The sequence below is a fragment of the Eubalaena glacialis genome, chromosome 15 (assembly GCF_028564815.1).
Source record: "Eubalaena glacialis isolate mEubGla1 chromosome 15, mEubGla1.1.hap2.+ XY, whole genome shotgun sequence".
NCBI lineage: Eukaryota > Metazoa > Chordata > Mammalia > Artiodactyla > Balaenidae > Eubalaena > Eubalaena glacialis.
This window is the reverse complement of record NC_083730.1, coordinates 54,267,728-54,292,878: the sequence shown is the minus strand read 5'-3', so window position 1 is coordinate 54,292,878 and position 25,151 is coordinate 54,267,728. Positions and strand designations below refer to the sequence as shown.

The 25,151-nt window shown below is 41.4% G+C and overlaps 1 long non-coding RNA gene across 1 annotated transcript in view; it reads right to left on the bottom strand.

The window, feature by feature from the left end:
- Positions 1-6,833: 6,833 nt before the first annotated feature.
- LOC133075216 (uncharacterized) overlaps positions 6,834-25,151 on the bottom strand; it is a 364,589-nt gene continuing 346,271 nt past the window's right edge. The window contains exon 6 of the long non-coding RNA XR_009697330.1: positions 6,834-6,890. This is a non-coding gene — a long non-coding RNA (uncharacterized LOC133075216). The remainder of the gene's footprint in view (positions 6,891-25,151) is intronic.

The window sequence follows — 25,151 nt, the reverse complement described above, 5'->3', positions numbered from 1 at the left end:
ATTTACTCGCTCAGGAGGGGAACGTCTTCCCTAGGAAATCCTGTGTGCAAGGTCTTCTTCCAGACACAGACCGCTGGGTCCATCCCACGGCCATCCTGGCTCTCTGTGAACACGTGATCGCCTGCACGTTCGTATATTTACACGCAAGCACACCCTTGTCCCATGAGCTTTCTCCTGCTGGGCTCCAGCGATTTCATAGCTGGTCCCGGAGGAGAATTCAGCTCCAGATGCCCCAACAATGAGACATTTCCCTAACGTCTGTGCGCTTTTCTTGGGGGAGGAAACCCCAGTGACGGCCAACCCTGACAATCACCATCGGGCCTGGCCTGGGGCCCTGGAGGCAGAGATGCCCCCCAGTGCTGTCTGAGCTGGGCAGGCCCTTGCTGTGCTGTACACTCGGTGCTGCTCAGCCCACGTCCCGCTTCCAGATGCCCTGGAGCTGGCTGCTGCCTGCAGAGAAAGAGTGCTGTACCTCCCGGCCTCCCACCAGAACCCTCCCCCCAGCCCCCCTCCACCCTGTCCCTGGCATGCTACAGAGAGCTTGTTCGCATACTTGCTGAGTAGAAGGGTTTGGACAAGATGTTTGGCATAGTTCTCATTGAAAAGAACTCAGTGCCAAAGTCAAACACCAAGAAAAAAAAAAGTTGTGATTGAACTGCTGTTTTTCCAGGATCCTGGGAACTACTGTGTGATTTTCACAATAGTCCGCTGCCTTATCAGCCAAGGTGCTTTCTGTAAGACACAAGGCACTGGCCTGGGGAACCCAGTGCCCCTCGGACACGATGACTAAGGCTGACCGCAGGGGCGTTATCAAATATCCACGTTTGGGCTATTTTTATGATTGCATTCAGTACTAATAGGGCTTGTTGAGTGTACACAGCCGTGTGCTCATTCTTGAACTACACAAGATAAGATCCCTGTCCCAGGGAGCTTACTGCCTGACTTTTGCAAAAACCAGATGGCAGAAAATGGTTTCCCTCTGCCCATCAGCAATGATTGAGGGGGTGGAGATGAGAAGGGGTGCAGTCAATTCATAATTCTCCCAGGGTGGGACCTCTGCTTTGGCATTTATCCCATGTGACGTTTTATTCATGGACTGTCTTTCGCCCATCATCTGCTACTCCATAAGCTGCATCTCCTGGAGCCTCTGAGAATACAAGCTAATTTGAATATCAACTTAATTAAAACATTGTTAGATACATAAAGACGCCTCCCACCAGACACAGACACACACATTATGTACGTACACACTCACAAATATATCATGGATTCCAAAACTATCCATGAATGGTTTTTGGTCTGCAGTGGGGACATCAGAACTTGTAGATTTGACCCATCATTGCTGGTCATGTCTGAATTATATGCCATGATGCTGGATTAGGAAGGACCAACCGGGACACCCCATCACGTCAATCATGTCTCGAGGACAGCTTCTGAATCTGCCCCCAGCTGTGAAAGTCAGTAGAGCAGTGGCAACAGGCTACCTGGACCCTCACACCAGCACCACTGTCCCCAGAAGAACTTCCCTGTCTGTGACCTCGTTTTTTTTTGTTTTCTATTTTATTTTATTTTATTTACTTATTTATTTTTGGCTGCGTTCGGTCTTCATTGCTGTACGCGGGCTTTCTCCAGTTATGGCGAGCGGGGGCTACGCTTCATTGCGGTGCGCAGGCTTCTCACTGCGGTGGCTTCTCTCGTTACAGAGCACGCGCTCTAGGCGCGAGGGCTTCAGTAGTTGTAGCTCGCGGGCTCTAGAGCGCAGGCTCAGTAGCTGTGGTGCACGGGCTTAGTTGCTCCGCGGCATGTGGGATCTTCCCGGACCAGGGCTCAAACCCATGTCCTCTGCGTTGGCAGGCGGATTCTTAACCACTGTGCCACCAGGGAAGCCCTGTGACCTTGTTTTTTTTTTTTTGCTTGTTTGTTTTATGGATTTTTAGGGCAGTTTATTTACAGACTATCAAATACAGTCTTTTTTCTCTTGTTAAACAAATGGCTTATATTAAACACATTAGATTTAGGAGTTACGAGACTTTACTAAAAATTCTCACAAAAAAGCACACCTTTACAACAAATTAACTTAATCGTGAAAAAAATTTAAAGAGTGATTCACTACAGAGCCTCATTTTCAATGTGGCATTTTCAATTAGAAAATTCTTTTTTAATGGGACATTTGATATGGTGAAAGGAATAAGACCCACAAAATGTTAGTCTACACGATTCAGAGAGCCTGTCTGTGACCTTGTGTTTCAGGGTAGTCCCCTAACTCATCAGGGCATTTGCAACTGCATGAGTTTTCTTGAAGAGCAAAAATAACTTTTATGTAGACGCAGGAACCCTCTTACCAAGGGTGCCCCCCCACCCGGTTGAACCCCAGGAATGAGGCAATTATGTGTTACTTGGCACATGCTTTGTCTTCAGCTGGAAGCCAACCGGAGACTGGCATTTGAGTGGGAGGAGGTCATCTGGGAGGTGGTCTTGGGTAGCACCAGCAGGGGAGTGGGGAGGGAAGCCAAAACAGGGTGGGTGTGCTGAAGGGCAGTCACTGCTGTGGGCACCTGAGGAAGAGTGTAGGATGCATCCAGAGCTCTAGTTTTCTGGGGATATCTAGCAGCTGGGATATTGATCCACCAACTCCGTTTTGCCATTGGCTGAGGGTTGTTCCAGGGGATCTCAGCTACCAGGCACTTCCAGCCTTGCTCCACATGCAGGCTCAGCAGACTCCTTTAGCCAGAAAAGGCTCTGAGGAAGAGAGGTGCCGGTGCGTGCAGCGCTGCCAATGTGCAAGGGAATGGCGGGAGCCAAGGATACATAGGCAGAGACCTGACAGAGTCTGCCATGGGTTCCCTCCCTCTCTTCCTTTCTTTTAATAAGGAACTCCTTTGAGGGAAGTTATAGTTAAGTACAAATTTGATTGAGGAAGGAATCCATATTGAGAAGTCTAGGATAAATAAATAAATCAGGGCTTCCCTGGTGGCGCAGTCATTGAGAATCTGCCTGCCAATGCAGGGGACACGGGTTCGAGCCCTGGTTTGGGAAGATCCCACATGCCGCGGAGCAACTAGGCCCGTGAGCCACAACTACTGAGCCTGCGCGTCTGGAGCCTGTGCTCCGCAAAAAGAGAGGCCACGATAGTGAGAGGCCCGCGCACCGCGATGAAGAGTGGCCCCCGCTTGCCACAACTAGAGAAAGCCCTCGCACAGAAACGAAGACCCAACACAGCCAAAAATGAATATAAAAATAAATAAATTAATTAATTAAAAAAAAGAAAATAAATAAATCAATAAAGAAGAAGAGGGGAGAAAAACAAAGGGTCCAGCTCAGCTTTCATTTCTTCTGGGAAAATGCCAAGCCCCTCCTCCCACGTCTCGCCCCTCAGACTGTTCTATGGTTCCAGTAGCACACTGAAGTCACGGCTACCTACACCCATCACCCTGACTTGTAATTGTTGATTCATTTGTCATCCTTCCAAACCAAAGCATTCTTTCATTTGTTTGTTTGAATTTCTGCATTCCCTATACCAACCTGCTTGGCACTGATAGGTACTTAATTCATCTCTAGGAAATGAATGAATGGTTCCTTTGAAGTATTCCACACTTATCTCTGCCAAAAGCTGAAATGTTTAGCAGTCAGGAAGAGAACTTCCAACCAAGTTCCCTTGGAGTTTTGGTGATTGAATTTGAGAGATCTTTGAATGCCTGTCCTAAAAGTTAATCACCAAAGCTCAGTGATTTTTTCAATATCAGGATTCTTCTTATGGAGGAAAAAGATGGACTCCCCATGGAGTGTAAGGGGCTGAGTGAAGTGGAAAGCTCAGATATTCAGGTTGAAAGCCCCATCCCTCAAGGTGAGTGTCTAGCATAAAATAGTAGCTCATTAAACATTCAGTTCCATTCTTACAAAAAGAAAAGTAAAAGGCAACTTTATCATTTATCCTTCTTCTAATTATATAAAAAAAAAGCTTGAAAAAAAAAAAAAGAGGAGGAAAAAGTCCAGGGCAGGGCAGAACCTGGTCACCACCTCCAACCAAGTCTCCATGATTTGGGCTAGAGATGCTTTTATTCCAGGAACAGGTCTCATCTCTATTGCAGATAATTTGATGATATCATGGTGACCTTCACTTGTATCTCTCCTTCAGGGGATTCCACCTTTCTGGAACCCAGAGCCCATTCTGTCCTCAGATGGTACCCATCCCTGGGTTTCCTGCTGTCTGACCAAAGATCAGTGTTGTTCCAGACAGGGCCTCCCTGGGCTGGGTCAGGTCCAGGGGATTCTGCAGATCCCTGTGACAGGCCTCTAGAATCTTTCCCATTATTGACAAAGGAGGGAACTCATTCCTCTACTCCAGGGTTTTCAACCTATGCGCTATTGACATTTTGGACCAGAATATTCTCTGTGGCAGGAGTTGTCCTATGCATTATAAGATGTTTAGCACCATCCCTGGCCTCTACTCACTGGATGCCAGCTGTACCCCTTCCAATCATGACAATCAAAAGTATCTTCAGATATTACCACATGTCCTGTTGGGGTTCAGATCATCCCTGGCTGAAACCCACTGGTCTAATTCAAGCCTGGTGAGGAGTTGGCAAACCATGACCTCTGGGTGAAATCTGGCTTGCAGCCCATTTTTGTAAGGCTTACATAGGAATGGTTGTTATCTTTTTTTTCCCAATATTTTATTATAAACATTATGAACATACTGCAAATTTGAAAGAAATGTATCTTTGTAAAGAATTGTTAATAAAAAAATCAAACAGGGACTTCCCCGGCAGTCCAGTGGTAAAGAATCCACCTTCCAATGCAGGGGATGTGGGTTCGATCCCTGTTCGGAGAACTAAGATCCCACATGCCATGGGGCAACTAAGCCCGGGCATCACAACTACTGAGCTTGCGCGCCTCAATGAGAGAGAGCCCGCGTGCTGCAAACTACAGAGCCCACGCACTCTGGAGCCCGCACGCCACAACAAAAGATCCCGCATGCTGCAACTAAGAACCGATGCAGCCAACAATAAATAAAGAAAAATAAAGAAAAATTCTAAAAAATCAAACAAAGAAGAACAGGTGACAGAGACTATATGTGGCCCACAAAGTCAAAAATATTTACTATCTGGATTTTTTAAAATGTTGCCAACTCCAGTTCTAGAATGAAGAAAAACATCTTTGCAGCCAAGAGTGGGCATATACCTAGCAAGTAACAATGAATTTTTCTTCTAGATTCATACACTAAATGTTTCAGTGAGGAAGATTTACCATTCTCTCTCCTGGAGGAACTGTGACCCTCCACGGTGATCGCCTCATAAAGAGGTCAAGTTACATAGAGAACAAACGTATGGATTACCAGGGGGGAAGGGGAGGTGGGATGGATTGGGAGATTGGGATTGACATATATACACTACTATGTATAAAACAGATAACTAATGAGAACAGACTGTATAGCACAGGGAACCCTACTCAATGCTCTGTGGTGACCTAAATGGGGAGGAGATCCAAGGAAGAGGGGATATATGTATACGTGTGGCTGATTCACTTTGCTGTACAGCAGAAACTAACACAACATTGTAAAGGAACTATACTCCAATTAAAAAAAAATTCCTTCCCAATAAAGATAATGTTCTACTTATCAAAAAAAAAAAAAGAGAGAGAGAGATCAAGTTAAACACTGCATGCTATGTACTTTTCATCACTCAAGGCATGGAAAATGTGTCTTAGTATAAAAGTTAAAGTAACTCTAAGTACTGTTAACGAATCTAAAATTTCTGAGGCTTAACACAAGAGTTTATTTCTTGTCCAGACACAGTCTAATTGGCTATCATTTAGGTACATGGGCTGAGGGAAGCTCTGCTGTATTTAACATGTAACTTCTCAAGTTATCCTGGATGTTGGCATCCCACTGGAAGATGGAGGAAGAGAGAATGATGAGACATCCATGGGAGGTTTCTATGGGCCAGGCTTGGAAGTGATGTTCCTCATGTCCACTCCCATGTCATTGGCCAGAACTCAGTCACATGGCTACACCTAACTGCAAGGAAGCCTGGGTGATGAAGTCTAGTTGTGGGCCCAGGAAGATGGGGGGATGGGATCTGGTGAACACAAAGTAGAGTGTTCCTTTGCTTTGCCACCAGAGGAAACCTTGGATAAAATTGGAAATTGGTCCTTCAGTGATGACAAAGAGACTTGATGCTAAGAGGAAAGCTAATATTTGAAAGCTGTATTCAGAACAAATGAAAACTTGATTGTATGTAATGTCATATAGAGCTGCCTGCCTAGCCCTGATGCACTGGGCTTGAAGAACACAAAAGACACCACCCCCTCTCCTCCCTCCCCACCCCCAAGCTCTGGGCCCAGGGCAAACCAATCCTCTGGACATTAAGTGTCTCTCAATCAAATGCAGGAGTTGGACGAGCTTCGGGATTTTATGAGTTCACATACAGTATCTAAGGACATGGGAGGACAGTGGTAGGATCAGGAAAAGACCCCTCATAGGATCCACCACATTCTCATCACAAAAGATTTTGATCATTAGTCAGACATTGTCTTTTCACAGGATACGGCAAAGGCTGTCTCGGGAAGAACCTGGAAGAATGGCGTGATCCTCTTAGAATCTACTGTGTGAGAAAGGTTACAGAAAACCTCTGTGACAGCCAACGATGCTTGTGCCAGTATAAGCAAAGATGAATGACACAAATGGTTCACTTGTGGGGAGACAGACAGGTAGACAGAATTTAAATTCAACATGGCAGGGGCTACACAAGTGTTGTGCATGGAAACTAACCTGTGGGGTCCAAGCAGGCTTCCTGGAGAGAGGATGTTCTCTTGGAAGCTGAGTCATGAAGGACTGGCTCCGTGAGGAGGATTGGCTTCCAGAGGAGGAGGGAGAAAGGCAGAGGAGGGTGCTGTACGAAAAGAACAGAGCATGAGCAAAGGCTGGAAGCGCTGAAGAGCCACGGGGAGTCTGGTGTGGCCAAAGCTAGAAGTGAGGAGTTGGAGAACAGACAAGGGTCATAGAGGGCCTCATAACTCAAGCTAGGGAACCTGTCTTTTATCCCATAGGCAATGGGAAGTCACCAAATGGATTTTTTTTTTTTCTCCTCAGGAGTAACATGGTACGTTTTAGATGCATCATTCTCCCTTATTATGTTAGAATAGTCCCAGAATTGTCTTCTGAGGAAATTGATTTTCTCACTCTTTTGAATGATGAAACTAACACATATACATTGTAGAAACTTTGGAAAATGTACCAAAGCATAATCAATAATAGGAAAAAAATTACACATAACCTCTTCTTTGCAGAGGTAAACATTAACAACTTTTGCGAACACATTCTTCCAGTCTTTTTTCTATCCATATTTTAAAATTGCTGAGATTACATGTATATGGTATTTTGTTGTTGCTGTTTTAAAATTGATTTCATATCCATTTCCCTTGTTTCCGAAAATGGAGCCAATAAGAAGTTTCCTGACTGGTCGCCCTTCTGGTTTCCTCCCCTCCCAACCTCCATTCTATTCTCAACACAGAAGCCAAAGTAATCCTGTTAAAATGTACAGAAAACTATAAATAACAATGAGGAAAAAAGTTATATATACACTGGCAGCCTAGAGTCCCACTGTTGACACATTGGTGTATCTTTTCCTAGTCTTTTTATCTGTGAATATTTTAAAATAGCTTAGGTTATGTGGAATATAGTAATTTTTTTTCCTTTTCTTTTAGCATAAGCCCAACTTTTAACAGGAAGTCAATTGTACAAACTAATATTTATAAAGTGTTTCCTAAAGCATTTGCCATTCCTACAATCCTCCAAATAATCTAGACCCCCCCACTCCTCCCCTGGCCCTGGGTCAAGAAAGTCCATCTTGGAGCAACAGAGTTGGTCTGAATTGTTTAAATCCACTGTAAACTTGTATCTTAAATTGTATTTTGGTGTTATGTTCTCAGCTTGTAAAAGAGATAGCATTTTTAATATGAAATTTACTGTCATGTTTGCTCTAAGGATGTTATTGAGGTCTTGTCCGCTACATCAGGCAATGTCTCCCTTAAGAGGTCTCAAGAGAAACATTCTTCTCATAGCTTATTGCTAAAAAAATGTTTTGCTTCTCTTTAACAGAGAGCATGAGTTTTAAGGAAACTTATTGACAATGCAAATCAGATCACTCAATGTATTCTCTTCTTTTTATTGGCAACTAGGAGATGAGAGCTGACGTTCTAGTGTATTAACCAGTCTATACTATATGGTATTGTGTAGTATACGGATCAATGTTGCATTTTTAAAAAAAAATTTTATTACAGGCAATTTTGGTCCACACACTACACAATACCAACAGTATAAGTTTAATCTTTCAAAATCATCATTTAAACAGCCAAAGACCAAGAAATAAAATTTGAGTCAATTGATTATTTTTCAAAATGTTCTCAGTGCACATTATCCTTAGTTCCCTTATTATAGCAAAATATACAAATACAGAAAACTACTTCATTTAACATATAGTAGTGCTTTGCATAGTATCCACAGGAGTAGATACTCGCTCCTGTGTAGAACTTTAAGGCATACATTTGTGTCCTAAATTTTTATTTGGCTTTGTCTTATTCATTCTTATTTTCTATTTCCCCTGATCCCCTGATATATATATACACACACATATTTATACATGCACACACACATAGATACACAGGCATATCTTAGAGATATTGCAGGTTTGGTTCCAGACCACAGCAATAAAGTGAATATCACAATAAAGCAAGTCATACTAATTTTTTGCTTCCCAGTGCATATAAAAGTTATGTTTATACTATACTATAGTCTATTAAGTGTGCAATAGCATTATGTCTAAAAATGTACATACTTTCATTTAAAGATACTTTACTGCTAAAAAATGCCTAAACAATTACAATAGTAACATCAAAGATCGCCGAGCACAGATCATCATAACAAATATAGTAACAATGAAAAAGTTTGAAATATTGCAAGAATTACCAAAATGTGACACAGAGACACAAAGTGAGCAAATGCCGTTGCAGAAATGGCACTGATAGACTTCCTTGATGCTGAGCTGCCACAGACTTTCAATTTGTAAAAAACACAGTATCTGTGAAGTGCAATAAAGTGAAATACAACAAAATGAGGTATGCCTGTTCATACATATCTACATTTATATAAAGAATATCTATACGCATATATTTCCATGATGCACTATCTCTTATGGTATAGTGATTTTTACAACATTTTTGGAAGGAGAAAAGGTCTTGGTAAGCATATTGTCATACAGATGATTGGGCAGGACCAGTCTGGAGGCACAGACTCCAGTTAGAGAAGTATGGCAAAGTGACAGTTTGAGCTGAGGCCATGAATGTTCACATGGAGAGAAGGAAATAGAACCGAGATTTGTAAGGCAGAAACATCCCAACTTAATGACTGACTAGTTGGGATGGAAAGAGAAATGACCTCAAGGTTTCTGGCTTAGACTGTAGGGTTACCGATTGGGGCAGGGAGTGGTTTGGAAGGAAATGTGAAGCATTCATTTCTGAACACATTGATTTGAAGGAAACTGTCTAGGACAGCCAGATGGAGATGTTCAAGCTTTCTCTACCACTCCATTAATTTCCATGTATGTTCATTTGCTCTCATTATTTTTCTCTGCCTGAAATACAGCCACCTTTTCTTCTAATACTGACCACACTTGAGCCATCTTTCTGAGCCCAGTTTAGTTCCTATGCTTCCAAGAAGCATCTTTGCCCACATTCTTCTGACCTCTAATAGCACTTGTTGTCAGTATTATGTTTAGAGGAAAGACTTGAAGCCCCTCATATTGCTATTCCACTTGTTCAATCTCTTATCTCATAGGTCAATTCCATCTACTTACTCACTCAGCGAATATTTAGTGTGACCCATCCACACATCCTGTGCCAGGTGATGGGCACACAGTTGATTCAGGCATGGTCCCGGCCCTCAGACAGCTGGCTATCCGTCGGAAGAGAAGATAACACAAAATCAAGTCACTCTAGGCCTCTTGAAGGCACATGAGGTCCACCCTCTTCTTTACTGTTCCTCATGGTGGCTTGCTCAGGCTACACACAGAGCCTAACCTCAACAAATAGCATATCAGCCAGAAGATTATTGAGTCAAGCTTGCAGAAGAGAAACTCCATAGCAAACCTTGGTGGATGAAATTTGATGTCCTTCTGGACCACCAAAATTCTCTTCTTATACAATGTGAGTCATGATAGCAAATAATGCAGGCTGTCCCTAAAATGTGGCTTTCATCTGCTTGGCCATGTTAGGTCTGCTCTGGCTGTGCTCACACCCCAAAAAGGCAAAATCTTATCTGGAGCTCTGACAGGACAGCAATTTTTTGCTCTTGCAGGGTGGACTTGATTTTTAACAGCAGCCTAGAGGAATTCCAGTCATGGCAGTAAAGACCCTTTCTGCTCAGATGCATGAGGCGTGAGAAGCAACTTAGTGGCAGAGCAGAAAGGAGTGAGCGGGGAGTTGGAAAGAATTATCATCAGGCTTTGGATCAGCCCTTAACTAACTGCTTTGACTTGGGCAAGCTGCTCCCTCCTTCAGTGCCCTAATTCATAAAAGAAGGTGGCTAGAAAGGTGATATTTTTAGGACCCTTTGTGTTCTTCTCCGTCTGTTTTCTTTTGTGTGATTAAAAAAAAAAAAAAAAATCTTCCAGAATGATACGTACTCAGAGTGAGTTCTCTTGTGCACCAGTCATGTTGATGGGAAGATCTAGACACGGACTACCAGCTTTAGAAGTTAGGCAATATTTAGGTGTGTTGTTGAAAAGAGTTATCTTGGAGAAATTTTTCCACCACGTGAGAATGATTTATCAGAAACGGCCAATGACACACACTGGTTGAGGTGGTGTCCTGAAGTCTCCACACCTCCAGGTTGTTGCCCCCGAGGGCAAGGGCGGGGCTGATAGTCCTCAGTGGGGCACATTGGGGGAAGCTCCGGGCCTGGACTTGCTACTGATGGGGCTCCGGACAAAGTTTGAGATCCCTCTAGACCTCAGTCTTTTTTTTTTTTAACTTTTTATTTTATATTGGAGTATAGTTGATTAAAAATGTTGTGTTAGTTTCAGGTGCACAGCAAAGTGATTCAGTTGTACATATACATATAACCATTCTTTTTCAAATTCTTTTCCCATTTAGGTTGTTTCATAATATTGAGCAGAGTTCCCTGTGCTATACAGTGGGTCCTTGTTGATTATCCATTTTAAATATAGCAGTGTGTACATGTCAATCCCAAACTCCCTAACCATTCCCCTTTTTACTTTAAAAATAAGGGTTTCTCTTCAATTTCTTGTCTAGCTCTAACATTTTATAAACTTTTGTGAACTGTGTGTGCATATGTGGGTATGTGTGTGGTTTGCAGGAAATGCTTTGTGTAAAATTGTAAGCTTTTTTAGTTTTCATAATGACAATGTCTGACAGTTTCTAACATTCTGAAAACAAAGGACTTCTCAGCTTTTCTTAGTGCACCATAGAATCGTGAAAAGCGCACAAGCTTTGAAGGCTAGGAGACCTGGATCCAAGTTCCACCACGGCCGCCTCTTACTGAGCAAGTCACTTCTGATTCACAAAGTTCGTGTTCCTCCTCCATAAACTGCACATTACATATCCCAGGTGTATGTTTTTGTTGTGATAAGTGACTGGTACAGGTATTGGCACAGTCTGTCTTTAACAGACGGTAACTCTTATACTGTAATGTCTGCAGGCGTAATGAAGACATTTGAGTTTGCTGATGAAATGACTAATGGATGAGCAGTGAAGTCATTTTTGGATTTATTCTAAGAAAGAATGAGTTAACATCTTCTTGATGTAGGAGGAAAAAAACAAATGCACAAACTCTACGGGCTCAGTTTCTTTGTTTATAAAATCAAGGGATGCACCAGATGATTTTTAAGGCCTCTCTCTATGAGTCTATAATTTTGGCTCATAAACTGGATCTGGATGTAATTCCAAAGCAATTCAAAGAGATAAATTCCAAAATGGGGTTTTAAGTATAGCAGCATCATAGCGATAAAGTGTGACTACTTTAGGGGACAATATTCATTTGGATGTATAATTCAAGTCAGGTGATTTTTATAATACGTATTGAATGCTTATTTTACTACATTCCAGTGCATTGGTAACATTTTGTGGTTCCACCTCAGACATGTGGGGAGAACAGGAAAAGATAGCAGAAAGAGACGAAGACAGTATGAGGTAGAAGTTTAGGACAAGAGCAAAGTGATCAGGCCAGGTTGTTTCTGTCTTCTCCTGGCTGGATGATGATTCGCTTTTATAGTTTGTCTTACTTTATGCAATGAATATATTGTTGAAAGTAGCTTAGAAGCATTTGTAAATTGAATCATGTCTTAAGTGTAACATAGTCGTGTTCTACTGAAAGCACTTCCATGATAAAACTTTTTGTAAAAAGAGATATTATTCTCTAATTCTAAATCTATATTGGATCTGTTTAAAGGAAAGTTCAACTCTAGTTCTTTTCCTGGAGAGGAAAAGTGATGTCAAGCTACCCTGATGAGGTCCCGTTGTGGGAACAGCTTGTCTGGCCTCCTGGGCTCTCTGGGGAAAGTAGATGGAGAGAAAGAATAGACACATATTCCAGAACTGGACTTTGAATGGGCCTTTGGCCAAACTTGGCCCAATTTCTCAACTGAGAGAGACCGCTGACCAAAACTGAATGCTGACTCAAAGCCAAGTTGCTTTGGACACATTGTCCTCTGCCAGGCAAGCCCAGCGCCCTTTCCCTGAGGTACTTACCCAGCCAGGGGAAGGAAATGCCGGGACAAGCAGCTTCACTCTTCCCCCTTCTACTGCCTGGTTCCAGCTTTTGTGTAGCTCTTACAATTAGGGGAGGGGGAAGAGAGGGGAGGAAAAGACTGGCAAGTGGAAGGAGAGGCAATAGGGCCACCCATGAAGATGCAGGGCTTAGAGAAAGCCAGAAAAACCAGGAGGGAGTTATTGGGGAAGAAGAAAATTTGAACAAACTTGGGCACTAAGGAAAAATGAGGAAAGCGTTCAAGGAAACCACATGAACATGATGGAAAAGAAGGAGGAAGGGAATAATCCCAGGATGGAAAGCGAGCTGGGAAGAGACACAGAGGAGGGTGGATCAAGCTGAGAGCAACTCCAGGTGCTAATCCAGACCCTAAGCTCAAACCTTCTTGATTTAGAAAAATGTTCTGTGATTAACCCTTCAATGTGAAGCCCAGTGTGTAGGAATTTCCTTTAACTGTAGCTTCTTTATATATTTCTGGAATGACAAGGAATTTAGGCATGACAGCTTATTTTCCAGAAAAATTCATGGTAGGATTTCTAACTCTGCAGAGGCTGCATTTGCAGAAATTATAGCAGGAATGACATACTAAAATGTTGGTCGGGGTTGAAGAGGAGGAGGGTTACTATTCAAAATTTAGGTTGGTGTTCAATTTGAAATCACTGCTTTAGATTCAATATAAATGTAAGCAATTTTTGAACTGTATTACTGGGATACCAGGGTTCCAGTATCCGACATGCCCTGTCATGGGAAAACCACCAACACACAGGACTCACGGATAATTCCAGTGTCCATTTTACTACTCCATGTGTAGCTATGTGACAGAGTAAGGTCATTTGTACAGATCTTAATTCTTTTCGCAGTACCTGTCTTCCTGGAGGTAGACTCGTCAGGCAGAAGAAACAAAGAGGAGCAGAATCAAGTGGTTTAAGCAACCCACACATTATGGAAGCCACCTTTGGGAGATAACCAAAGGTAAGAGTCAACATACTCAACTGCTAAGTCACAGGACCAACCAATCAGATTCGACCCTGTACATAAACAGCCCCTATCAGCCCCAGAGATAACACTCCCATAGCAGCTGATCCTTCTCCACAGAGGTATTTGCACACTTGCAACTATGTACCTAATCATTTGCTATTGTTTGTTCAGTATCTGTCTTCCTCTCCAGACTGCCAGCCTATTGAGGGGTTTCCCGAGGTCCTCAATACATCTCTGTGATCAGACTGCAAATACCATACCAGTGACACAGGTAGAAAAGACCTCACCTCGCTGTATTGTGGCTAACTTAAAAAGTGGCACAGAATCGTGGAAAAGTCCTTGAAATCAGGGCAGCAGCTGTGCTCATGCCCCAGCTCTGCTACTGACTTGTTGTGTGACTCTAGTCAGGTCACTTTCCCCTCTCTATCTCTGACTCCTTTGCTAGGAAATGACAGGATTGGATTCGATGACTTCTGAGGCCAATTCCAGCTCGAATAGTCTGCGACTCTGCTTGCTTATAAAGTGGACAGGGGAGGTTTGTTTGTGACCAGAACGATATATTAGGAACTGATAAAAGCTGCCAAGTACCACTTAGAGAAAAAAATAGGAACAGGATTTTGTATGAAATATGCTTGGGTTGCACGATGCAAATGTTTCTTTTGTGAGAGAGGAAGGCCATAGGATATGATTACTTGATCCGCCACTAAGCTTCCTGGGCAGCTCTGGCCAAGTTCAAGATACCTGTCACTCGTGTTCAAGGTCCACTGCCTACTGACTTGTCACACTGTTGAATTATGGTCGAGTTGAAGTCCAAAAGGGGAAATATTTTGCAATCTAGAGTTGGACCCTGGAGCTATACGATCATGATTACCAATACAGATTTTCCCGGAAACATTCAGGGCCATACTGAGGAGTCCTCACATTTCTCTGTGTGATTTTGTGAGCTTACTCTGCTAGTGGTGCTGTGGTTCCATGAACATTTTCCTGAACGAGCAAGTGAAAAAATTTCCCTTTGCCTCTTCTTGAACCATTTCTTTTCTTTAATTATGCATGAAATGAATTTTTAAACAAGACTGTTTTGATAGCTCAGTTTAAAAAGCACTTTAGAAATAAGGTCATATTTGTCTTCACAGGAAGAGTCATCCGTGTATTGAGCCAGAGGAGAATAAGCCCAGAGCTTCCTGAATCTTAACACAGATGCTGTTTTGACTGTCACTGAGTTTTAAAACTCCCACCATCCTCAGAGAGTTCTTCTTTGTCGGGGTGTTGGCACACTTGCAATTATGTACCTAATCATTTATGATAACGGTGATTATAACACGATGTGTTCAAAGATCCCTGGATAGACATTCAAAAGCCCCAGCTTTTCCACCAGGTGGTGTATGAGCCTGAGCGAGTCCCCGCCTCCCTGAGCCTCAATTTGCCCGCCTGTGAACTATTCAGCTGGGCATCTAAAGCTCTGGGTTCTACAGAGAGCATCTGAGGTCCAGGTGGGAGGTGGGTGGGAGGAGAAGAACCTAGAGAGAGAGGGGGTCCTGGGCTTCCATAGCTGGAGCTCTATTTATCCTTTGTACATGTTCAGAGTCTGCTTAAAGTTTCACTGAGGAAAGGACTCTGCTGCTTACAAAGAGTTTGAAAAGCACAGGATTTGATGACCTCTAAACATACTCTCAGTTCTAAAAAATGTCTTCTGAGTTCATGTTCATGTACACTTGGGAACCCAGATACATACACACTTACTCACACACCCTCCACAGCACAAAAAACAAGACTGCATAACATCCCAAGGCTCATGTTGAAAAAGAATCATATGTAATTTTCTTTTCATGCCCTATCGTCCCCCAAAGGCAGCCCCCAGGTGTTGCTAGGTGTTAGGGAAACACTGCATGTGACTGAGTCTTCAGCTAAAAACCAAGTCAGTTACAGGTGGAGCTTTAACTTTTCGAAGGGAAGCCTAGAGCTCATCTGTCTATCCCTTAACTTTATACATGAGGAATTTAGGGCTTGGAGTGACTTGCCCAAGGTCATGTAACCAGTTAGTGGTGGAGCTGCTATTACAGGCCAAGTCTCTATGTCCCAACCCAGTGTCCTTCCCAACACGCCATGCTCTTGGAAAGGGATGGGACTACAAATGGGATATTTGGATATCCTGTATTGATGATCCAAAAATAAAAATATTCCCCATCCACCTCTGTGGTATGGGTTGATCTTTAGATCTACTAAGACCTCAAAAAAATATATTGCATGTGTACACACACACACATACACGCACACACACATGCCCTCTGCCAAGGGGATAAGGGGTAATGAAAAATCCTTGGCAAGTGGATACTTCAAAGCTTCAGAGGGTTTATCTGAATAAGACTCTGAATAGAGTGCAATGTTTTATGAGTTCTCCTAATCCCCAGTAAATGTGCCTTGCCGAATAAGCAGAAACATTTTTAATGACTGCTAGAGAGCTATAGACACAGATCTGTGGCTAGAGCTGGGTTTCCTGGGACATTTAGTCTCCTGCATTACAAGCCTGGAGAAAGAATTTGTATCTGGTTCTGAGCTAATGAATTTAGAGAGCCCAAGGCTTTTCCCTCTGAAGGTTGGTGGTCAGTTACTCTTTATTCAGTGCAAACAACCACTACTTCTACCACCACTCCCTCCACCATTAAGAACATCCTTTCAGCTCATTTTAGCCTCACAATATCCCTGGGAGGGATGTCATATATGAGTCCAGAACCCCTTCTCCAGGTAGGAAGTGGGTGATGGGCCAGCACCTGAGATGGGTCCAGTGTAGTTTGTTGAGTTCAAGCCAGGAGGACGTCCCATTTCTGGGGAAGTCAAGAGGAGTCAAGTCAAGGTATTGGACACTAGAGTTCTAGAGAGACAAAGGTCTAAGGCCATGTGGTTCCAGATTCAGGGAAGGAGACTGACAGCAAGCTGAGAGCACGAAGCTGAGGGGCTGTGAGGGCAGTAGAGCTAAGAGGTCAATTTGAAGCTCTCCCAGCCTTGCTCTGTTGCTTCCCTGCCTCTCCTGCTTCTGGGGCCTCTGGACAATTCCATCTCAGGCAGCAGCTTCAATAGGGTTGGAATTGTAAAAATTTGTCCAGTCATTTAGAGCTTACACCCAGTGGGTAGAATGAGCAAAATGGGGCATTTTCACGGCAGGCAAGGCTTCAAGCTCTCGGCTACAAATTCAAGAACTGTGGCTTTCTGAGGTCTGTTTCAGGGCTCACACTGGGTCTCTTAAACTCAGCCTCTCTCTGCAGCAGCTCCACATTGGTGGAGTTCATGTCATGTTCTCAGTCTCATACCCCTCTTGACAATTAAAACTCCTTTTCAGGAGATGGGAGTTTTAATTGTTACTTAACCACTGTGTAGACTGAAATGTCAAAGCACATCTAGCATGGTTTAACAAAACCTATCAAAGAGCACAGGGTAAGAGAAGGTACCAAATACAGAGAGTGAAGCTAAGTGAAATAGAATTGCTGTTGCCTCTACCTTCTGCAACAAAGGAAACAAAACAGGAATTGGGAAAAGTCAAGGTTAGGTTGGGCATGGCCTCTCCCAAGGCTAAATCTGCAGAAAATTGCTGGATGGTGGAACGAAAATTCAGGAAGGAGAAAGATACACTTTTAAAAATATAATAAGTTCCAAAAGTGATTCATGCAGGATATCTGATTTTTTTAGTGGAAATTTAAAAGGAAAATCAGAAAAATTACAATATCTTTCTATCTGAAGTGAATATAACCTGTGTCCTTTCTTCCAACCTCTCAGGTATGGTAAGTCTTTATTCCACAAAATGGGGAATTTTGGCTCATATTCCATGCTGAAAGCTTGAAGATTTTCATGGCAAGAAGAAGTTGTGGGAAGACACATGGCATAAGAATAAAAGGCAAACTTACCCCAGGAATAAGAAGAGAGGCAGGGACTGCAGAGCAGAAGAGAAAAGAGAGCACTGAGAGAGGTGAAGGGGATCCACATAGAACACTTTTATCAGCCAAGGAGCATTCACATGAGGATTCCCTGAAAGGCAGTAAGGCTCCACACTTAGATATGGAGCAAGAAGAATACTGAGATAGACAGAGACTGCATCCAGCTTTCCACTCCTCCCCACAACTCTCTAAAGTCTAACATTAAGCACTTCCTTGAAGTTCTGAGTTTGTGATCCCTTGGACCAGCCGTCTACATTACGATAACTAGGTTATACCTAAGATATTTTCATTATGTGTCTTAGGGGGCCTTGGGAAAGTATCTCTTTTGTTAAGAGAGGAATCCAGAGGGATTTGGTAGATGTTCTGTAGTGAAGTTCACGTACTGAGCATATGCTCCAAGGTCGCCTACTTGTTCTGCAGAGTCATGTGGCTTTATTTTGGGTTTGGAAGGTGGAAACACTGATATTATGTCAATTGTATTAGGTATTTATTACTGTGTAGCAAATTTTAAAATGTAACCCAACTCTATGCTGTCTACAAGAAACTAATTTTAAATATAATGATACAGTGGGGTTGAAAGTGAAATAAGATATACCATGCAGATGCTAATCAGAAGTGGCTATATTACTATCAGATAAAGTAGACTTCAGAACAAAGAACATTACCAGAGATAGAGAGGGGCATTATGCAAGGATGAAAGAATCAGTTCATCAAGAAGACATAGCAATCCTAAGTGTGTGTGCACCAAAAAACAGAACTGCAAAATATGTGAAGCAAAACCCAATAAAACAGAAAGGAGAAATAGACAAGTCCACAGTTATAGTTGGAGACTTTAACACTTCTTTCTCTCTCAACAATTGATAGAACAACTAGACAGAAAATTAGCAAGAATATAAAAGAAGTCAACAACACCACCAAACAACAGGATCTAATTGACATTTATAGAATACCACCCAGCAGCAAAACACATTCTTTTCAAGTCCCTAAGTAACAGACAGACCATTCCTTGGACATAAAACAAAACTCAAAAAATTTAGAAGAGTTGAAATTATAAAGATTGTGTTCTCTGACCACAATGGAATCAAGCTATTAATTAATAACAGAAAGATAACAGGAAAATCTCCAAACACTTGGGAATTAAAAAACACTAATATAAATAACCATAAATAATCCATGGATCAAAGAGGAAGTTTCAAGATAAATTAAAAAATACTTTCAATTGAATGAAAACAAAAATACAACATGATAAAATTTGTGGGACACTCCTAAAGCAGTGCCGAGAGTGAAATTTATAGCACTAAATACATGATTATAAAAGAGGATAGGTCTCAAATCAATCATCTAAGCCCCCACTTCAAAATTTATAAGAATAGAACTAATAAATAAATTCAGTAAAGTCACAGGATACAAAATAAATATACAGAAATCTGTGGCATTTCTATACACTAGTAACAAACTATCAGAGAAATTAAGAAAAAAATCCCATTTACAATTGCATCAAAAAGAATAAAATACCTAGGAATAAATTTAACCAACGAGAGGAAAGACCTTACAGAGAAAACCATAAGACACTGAGGAAAGGAATCAAAGAAGACAGAAATAAATAGAAAGATATTCCATGTTCATGGATTGGAAGAATTAATATTGTTATAATTTTCATACTCCACAAAGCAATCTTCAGATTCAATGCAATTTCTATCATAATTCCAATGGCATATGTCACAGAACTAGAACAAATAATTTTAAAATTTGTATGGAACCACAAAAGATCCCAAATAGCCAAAACACCCTTGAGAAAGAAAAATAAAGCTGAAGGTATCAGGCTCCCTGATTTCAAACTATACTACAAAGCTATAGTAATCAAAACAGTATGGTACTGGCATAAAAAAAGACACACAGATCAATGGAACAGAATTGACAGCTCAGAAATAAACCCACATATATATGAACAACTAATTTTTGATAAAGGAGCAAAGACCATACAATGGGGAAAAGAATAATCTCTTCAATAAATAGTGTCGGGGAAACTGGACAGCCACATGCAAAAGAATGAAGCTAGATCACTATCTTACACCATATACAAAAGTTAACTCAAAATGGATTAAAGACTCCAATGTAAGACCTAAAATCATAAAATTTATATTGAGGGCAAAGGAATTAGAAGAGCTAAAATAATTTTGAAAAGAAGAATAAAGTGGGAGAATTCAGTCCACTCTATTTCAAGACTTATTATATAGTTATACTAATAAAGACTATGGTATTGGTGGAGGAATAGACACATAGATCAATGGGATGAACAGAGAACCCCCTATATTAATCCCCACAAATGTACCCAACTGATTTTTGACAAAGGTGCAAAAGCAATTCAATGGAGGAAAGATAGCTTTTCAATAAATGGTGCTGGAACAATTGGACATAGGCAAAAAAATTAATTTTGCCCTAAGTCTTCACCTTAGACAGAAAATTAACACAATCTCAATCACAGGCTTAAAAGCAAAACATAAATCTACCAACTCAGGAAAAAAATAGGAGAAGCTCTTGGGGATCTAGGGCTAGGCAGAGTTCTTAGACTCGACGCCAAAAATATGATCCATAAAAGAAAAAATTAAGTTAGATCATAACAAAATATAAAAATTTTGCTCTGTGAAAGACTCTCTTCAGAGGATGAAAAGACAAGCGACAGACTGGAAGAAAAAATTTGCAAACCACATATCTGACAAAGGACTAGTATTTAGAAAATATCTTTAAATTCTCAAAATTCAGCAGTTAAAAAAATCAAACAAATCCAAGTAGAAAATGGGCAAAAACTATGAAGAGACATTTCACAGAAAAGGATATACAGATGGCATCATTTGCCAACAGAGAACTGCAAATTAAACTACAATGAGATATCACTAATACACATATCAGAATGGATAAAAGTGTTTAAAAAGTGAAACACCAAATGCTGGTGAGAATGCAGAGAATGGGGATCACTCATTCATTTCTGGTGGAAATGTAAAATGGTCACTCTGGAAAATAGATTGACAGTTTAAAAAAAAAAAAACTGAAACATACAACCCAGCAATTGCGCTCCTGAGCATTTATCCCAGAGAAATAAAGGCTTATGTCCACACAAAAACCTGTACATGAATGTTTATAGCAGCTTTATTTGTAATAGCCCCAAATTGGAAATAACCCAGATGCTCCTCAATGAGTGAATTGTTAAACAAACCATTAAATCCATACCGTGGAATGTTTCTCAGTAATGAAAGGAACAAACTACTGATGCAACAAGCTGCAGGAATCTCTAAAGAATTATGCTGAGTGAAAAAGAGCCAATCCCCAAACGTTACATACTTTATTATTCCATTTATATAACATTCCTAAAATAACAAAGTTATAGAAATGGGAACAGGTTAATTACTGCCAGGGGTTAAGGAGTGGATAAAGACAGAAGAGAAATCAGTACAGCTATAAAAGGGCAACCTGAAGGATCCTTTGGTGACACTTTCTGTATCTTGACTGAATCTATGTCAATATCCTGATTGTAATGTTGTACTACAGTTTTCCAAGATGTTACCATTAAGAGAAACTTAGGTAAAGGGTACATGGGATCTCTCTGTATTATTTCTTACTGTTGCATGTGAATTTGCAATTATCTCAAACTAAAAAGTTTATTTAAAACAAGTCAATTTCATTTATAATAGTACCCAAAAAACCCATAAAATGCTTAAGAATAAACTTAATGAAAGGCAGGGAAGACTTTTACACTGAAAACTACCAAATGTTACTTAGAGAAATTAAAGAAGACCTAAATAAATGAAGAAATATATCATGTTCATGGATAAGAAGACTTAATATTGTTAAGATATCAATTCTTCTGAACTTGATTCATAAATTCAATGCAACCCCAACCATAATACAAGCTGATTCTAAAATGTATACAGGGACTTCCTTGGTGGCCCAGTGGTTAAGAATCTGCCTGCCAATGTAGGGGACATGGGTTCGAGCCCTGGTCCGGGAAGATCCCACATGCCGCAGAGCAACTAAGCCCATGTGCCACAACTACTGAGCCTGCGCTCTAGAGCCTGCAAGCCACAACTACTGAGCCCGTGCGCCACTACTACTAAAGCCCGCGAACCTAGATCCCATGCTCCGCAACAAGAGAAGCCACCGCAATGAGAAGCCCACACACCACAACGAAGAGTAACCCCTGCTCGAGGCAACTAGAGAAAGCCCACATGCAGCAACGAAGACCCAACGCAGCCAAAAATAAATAAACAAATAAATAAATTTAAAAATCAAATAAAATGTATACAGAAATTCAAAGAACAGAATAGCCAAAACAATTTTGGAAAAAACCCAACAATATCTGAAGACCGATTTCAAGTCTTACTGTAAAACTCATATAATCAAGACAATGTACCATTAGTGCTAAAATGGACACATAGATTAATGGAACATGATAGTATGTCCAAAAGTGGATCCACATATATGGTCAATTGACTTCTGAAAAAGGTGCCTGTGTAATTCAATGGAAAGAGAGAATATTGATGGAAATGTTCTGCATCTTGATTGTGGTGGTGGTGGTTACGTAGGTATATAAGTTTGTCAAAACCCATTGTACACTTCAAGTGGATGGAACTGATTGAATGTAAATCATTGTATGTAAATGAGCATGGTCCCCAACCTCACATCATATAGAAAAATTAATTTGAAATGGATCATAGACCTAAATGTAAATGCCAAACTATAAAACTTCTAGGAAAAAAAATAACAGGAGGAAATCTTTACAACTTTGGTGCAGGCAGATATTTTGAGATATAGAAATCCCTAATCATAAAAGAAAAAAATGGATAAATTTGACTTTCCCAAAATAAACCTTTCTCCTCTTAAATCAGTGATTTGTAATCCTGGCAGCACATTTGAATCATCTGGAGAGTGTCAAAATAAAACACCTATTCCATATTAGTTGAATCATAATATTTCCTTGAGAAACAATGATTCAAAGTATGTCTTTGACTCTATTTTCAAAACATAAGCACAAACATATCTCATGTACAGCTTATGTTTCCTTACATCTCTAACATATGATATACTTTTCTATTTGTATATGAGTGTATAAATGGAGAGAGTATATTGCATATACATAAATTAATTTATTCAACTTGCATCCTTGATTATGTAGCAGGGTCTCTGTTAGATGCATGGTTACACAAAGAACTCAGACAATCCCCGATCAGAATTACATGGGAGTCAGTATTATAGGTGGGATAAAAGTTGTGTGAATATATGGAGTAAGGTGGGGACACAAAGGGATAGATTCCACCTGCTGTGGGTGCCAAGGAGAGGAGTCAGAAGAAGGGCTTTCATCTGAATCACTTCTTGAAAGATGATTAGGTGTGGTCAGCTGTCCCGAGACACCTAGAGTGACCACACCCTTCACATGCACTTTTGTGCATATAGAGGCAGCTTATATACTTTTCAATATTCCAAGTAGCCACGTCTACCTTGTAGTTGGGGAGCTTAAGGGAAAAAAATCCACTGTACCTTCAAATCAGTTCTATCTCTTATCTCAGGAGGTCCTGGGAGGGAAGAAGAACCTTTTCCAACTGCCTTCCTTGTACCCTCTATTCTCTTTTCCCAGCCAGTGAGCACCAACAGTCAGGGATTTTCCAACTTTAGTGAAGTCAGGACAGAATTTCTGATAAATGGCCATTTAAGTTTTTTTAAATAATAACGTGTTAGTTTTCTTTTTTTAAGATTTATTTATTATTTATTTACTTTATTTTTTTTTTTCAGCCGCATCAGGTCTTAGTTGCAGAACGTGGGATCGTTGTTGAGGCAGGCGGGATCTTTCGTTGCAGCACATAGGCTCTTTGTTGTGGTGCGCAGGCTTCTCTCTAGTTGTGGCAGCGGGTTTTCTCTTCTCTAGTTGTGGCACGCAGGTCCAGGGAGCGTGGGTCTGTAGTTGTGGTGTGCAGGTTACAGAGCGCTTGGGCTCTGTAGTTTGTGGCATGCAGGCTCTAGTTGAGACGCACGAGCTCAGTAGTTGTGGCACACGGGCTTACTTGCCCCGTGGCGCGTGGGATCCTAGTCCCCTGACCAGGGATCGAACCCGTGTCCCCTGCATTACAAGGTGGATGCTTTACCGCTGGACCACCAGAGAAGTCCCAAGTAAGTTCTTTATTAACCTTTTCCTCTGAGTTCTAGCTCTTATCCTCTGACTTGTTTCCTACAAGCTTCTGTCGAACTCATTAGCCAGGTTAGTTTGAATATACTGTTTCATACTATGTGTCCTTTTTTTTTTTTTTTTTTTTTGCTTTTAGAGAATAGGACTCTGTTATACAACTCCTCCATATCCACAGAAATACAGATAGCCAAAAGGGGGCTTATTTACTTTTTGTGTTGCTATCAGCATATTTGGGAAAATATTCCATAGATAAACTGAATTCAGGACATTGGGGCATTTGATGGGAGGGAACTATCTATAAAAAGAGTGATTTTGTACAAATAGCAACTGTGAAGGGAAAAAGATGATATCCATGGATACTGATTCATATCCCCAGGGTAAGATATATATCTGTTTATCCACTGAATCAAACAAATAAACATACATGTGTTACAAGGCTCCTTCTTGCTCTCTGTGCCTGAGGAGAAGGGAGGCCTGTGATCCCTTTCTGTAGACTCCCAGTCACTCCTGAGAAACACACCCACATCATGTTTACATATCACAGCCTTCTCACTACTTCACCAAATGCCTCCTGGCCTTTGCTCAGTGAGCCAGTCGGGCTCCCAGAAAATCCCTCATTCTTTCCCAACTGTGCCTCCCCAGACAGATGTTCTATATCAAGAACACCAAGTCCTGCCCTGAGGTCTTAGCCAGCAAAAACTGACGAGTGGCCCTTGCCTTTGGGAGATGATGTAATGCGTTGTGGAGATGCATGCTACAATCTCCCCTCAAAGGCGGAAGACAGCGTGGACTCACAGGGGGCAGGGGCAGGGGAATTGGGTGGGCCATTCCTCTCTCTTATGACAAATGGCTACAGTATGTAAGCCAGCCTGGGAGAACGTCTCTTATCCCAGGCATCTCCAGGAGTGGATTCCACAGCTCTTTGACTAACAATCTAGTTCCCAATACCTCCTGTTTGCAGGACATTCTTCTTCTTAGGATAATGCTGCAGGGTGAGCCAGTGTCCTCTGCTGTGTTCAGCAGTGCTCCCAGCATGGTCCCACCATCTGTGCAGAAGCAAGGTCTCCCATGTCTATGGGGTCCTCTGGTAAGTTGAAAGACGTGTGAGAACCCAGCGGTCCAGGAGAAAATGCTCTGAGCAGCATAAAGTCCCAAAGCCAAGCATAAAGTCCCTCTACATGATTACATGATAGGACAGCCCTCGAGGCCCTCACTTACTTTATGTTCACTCACACATTCATTTACACAAACAACACGATGAGCCCTCTGATTTCTGAGCCCACAGCAAACA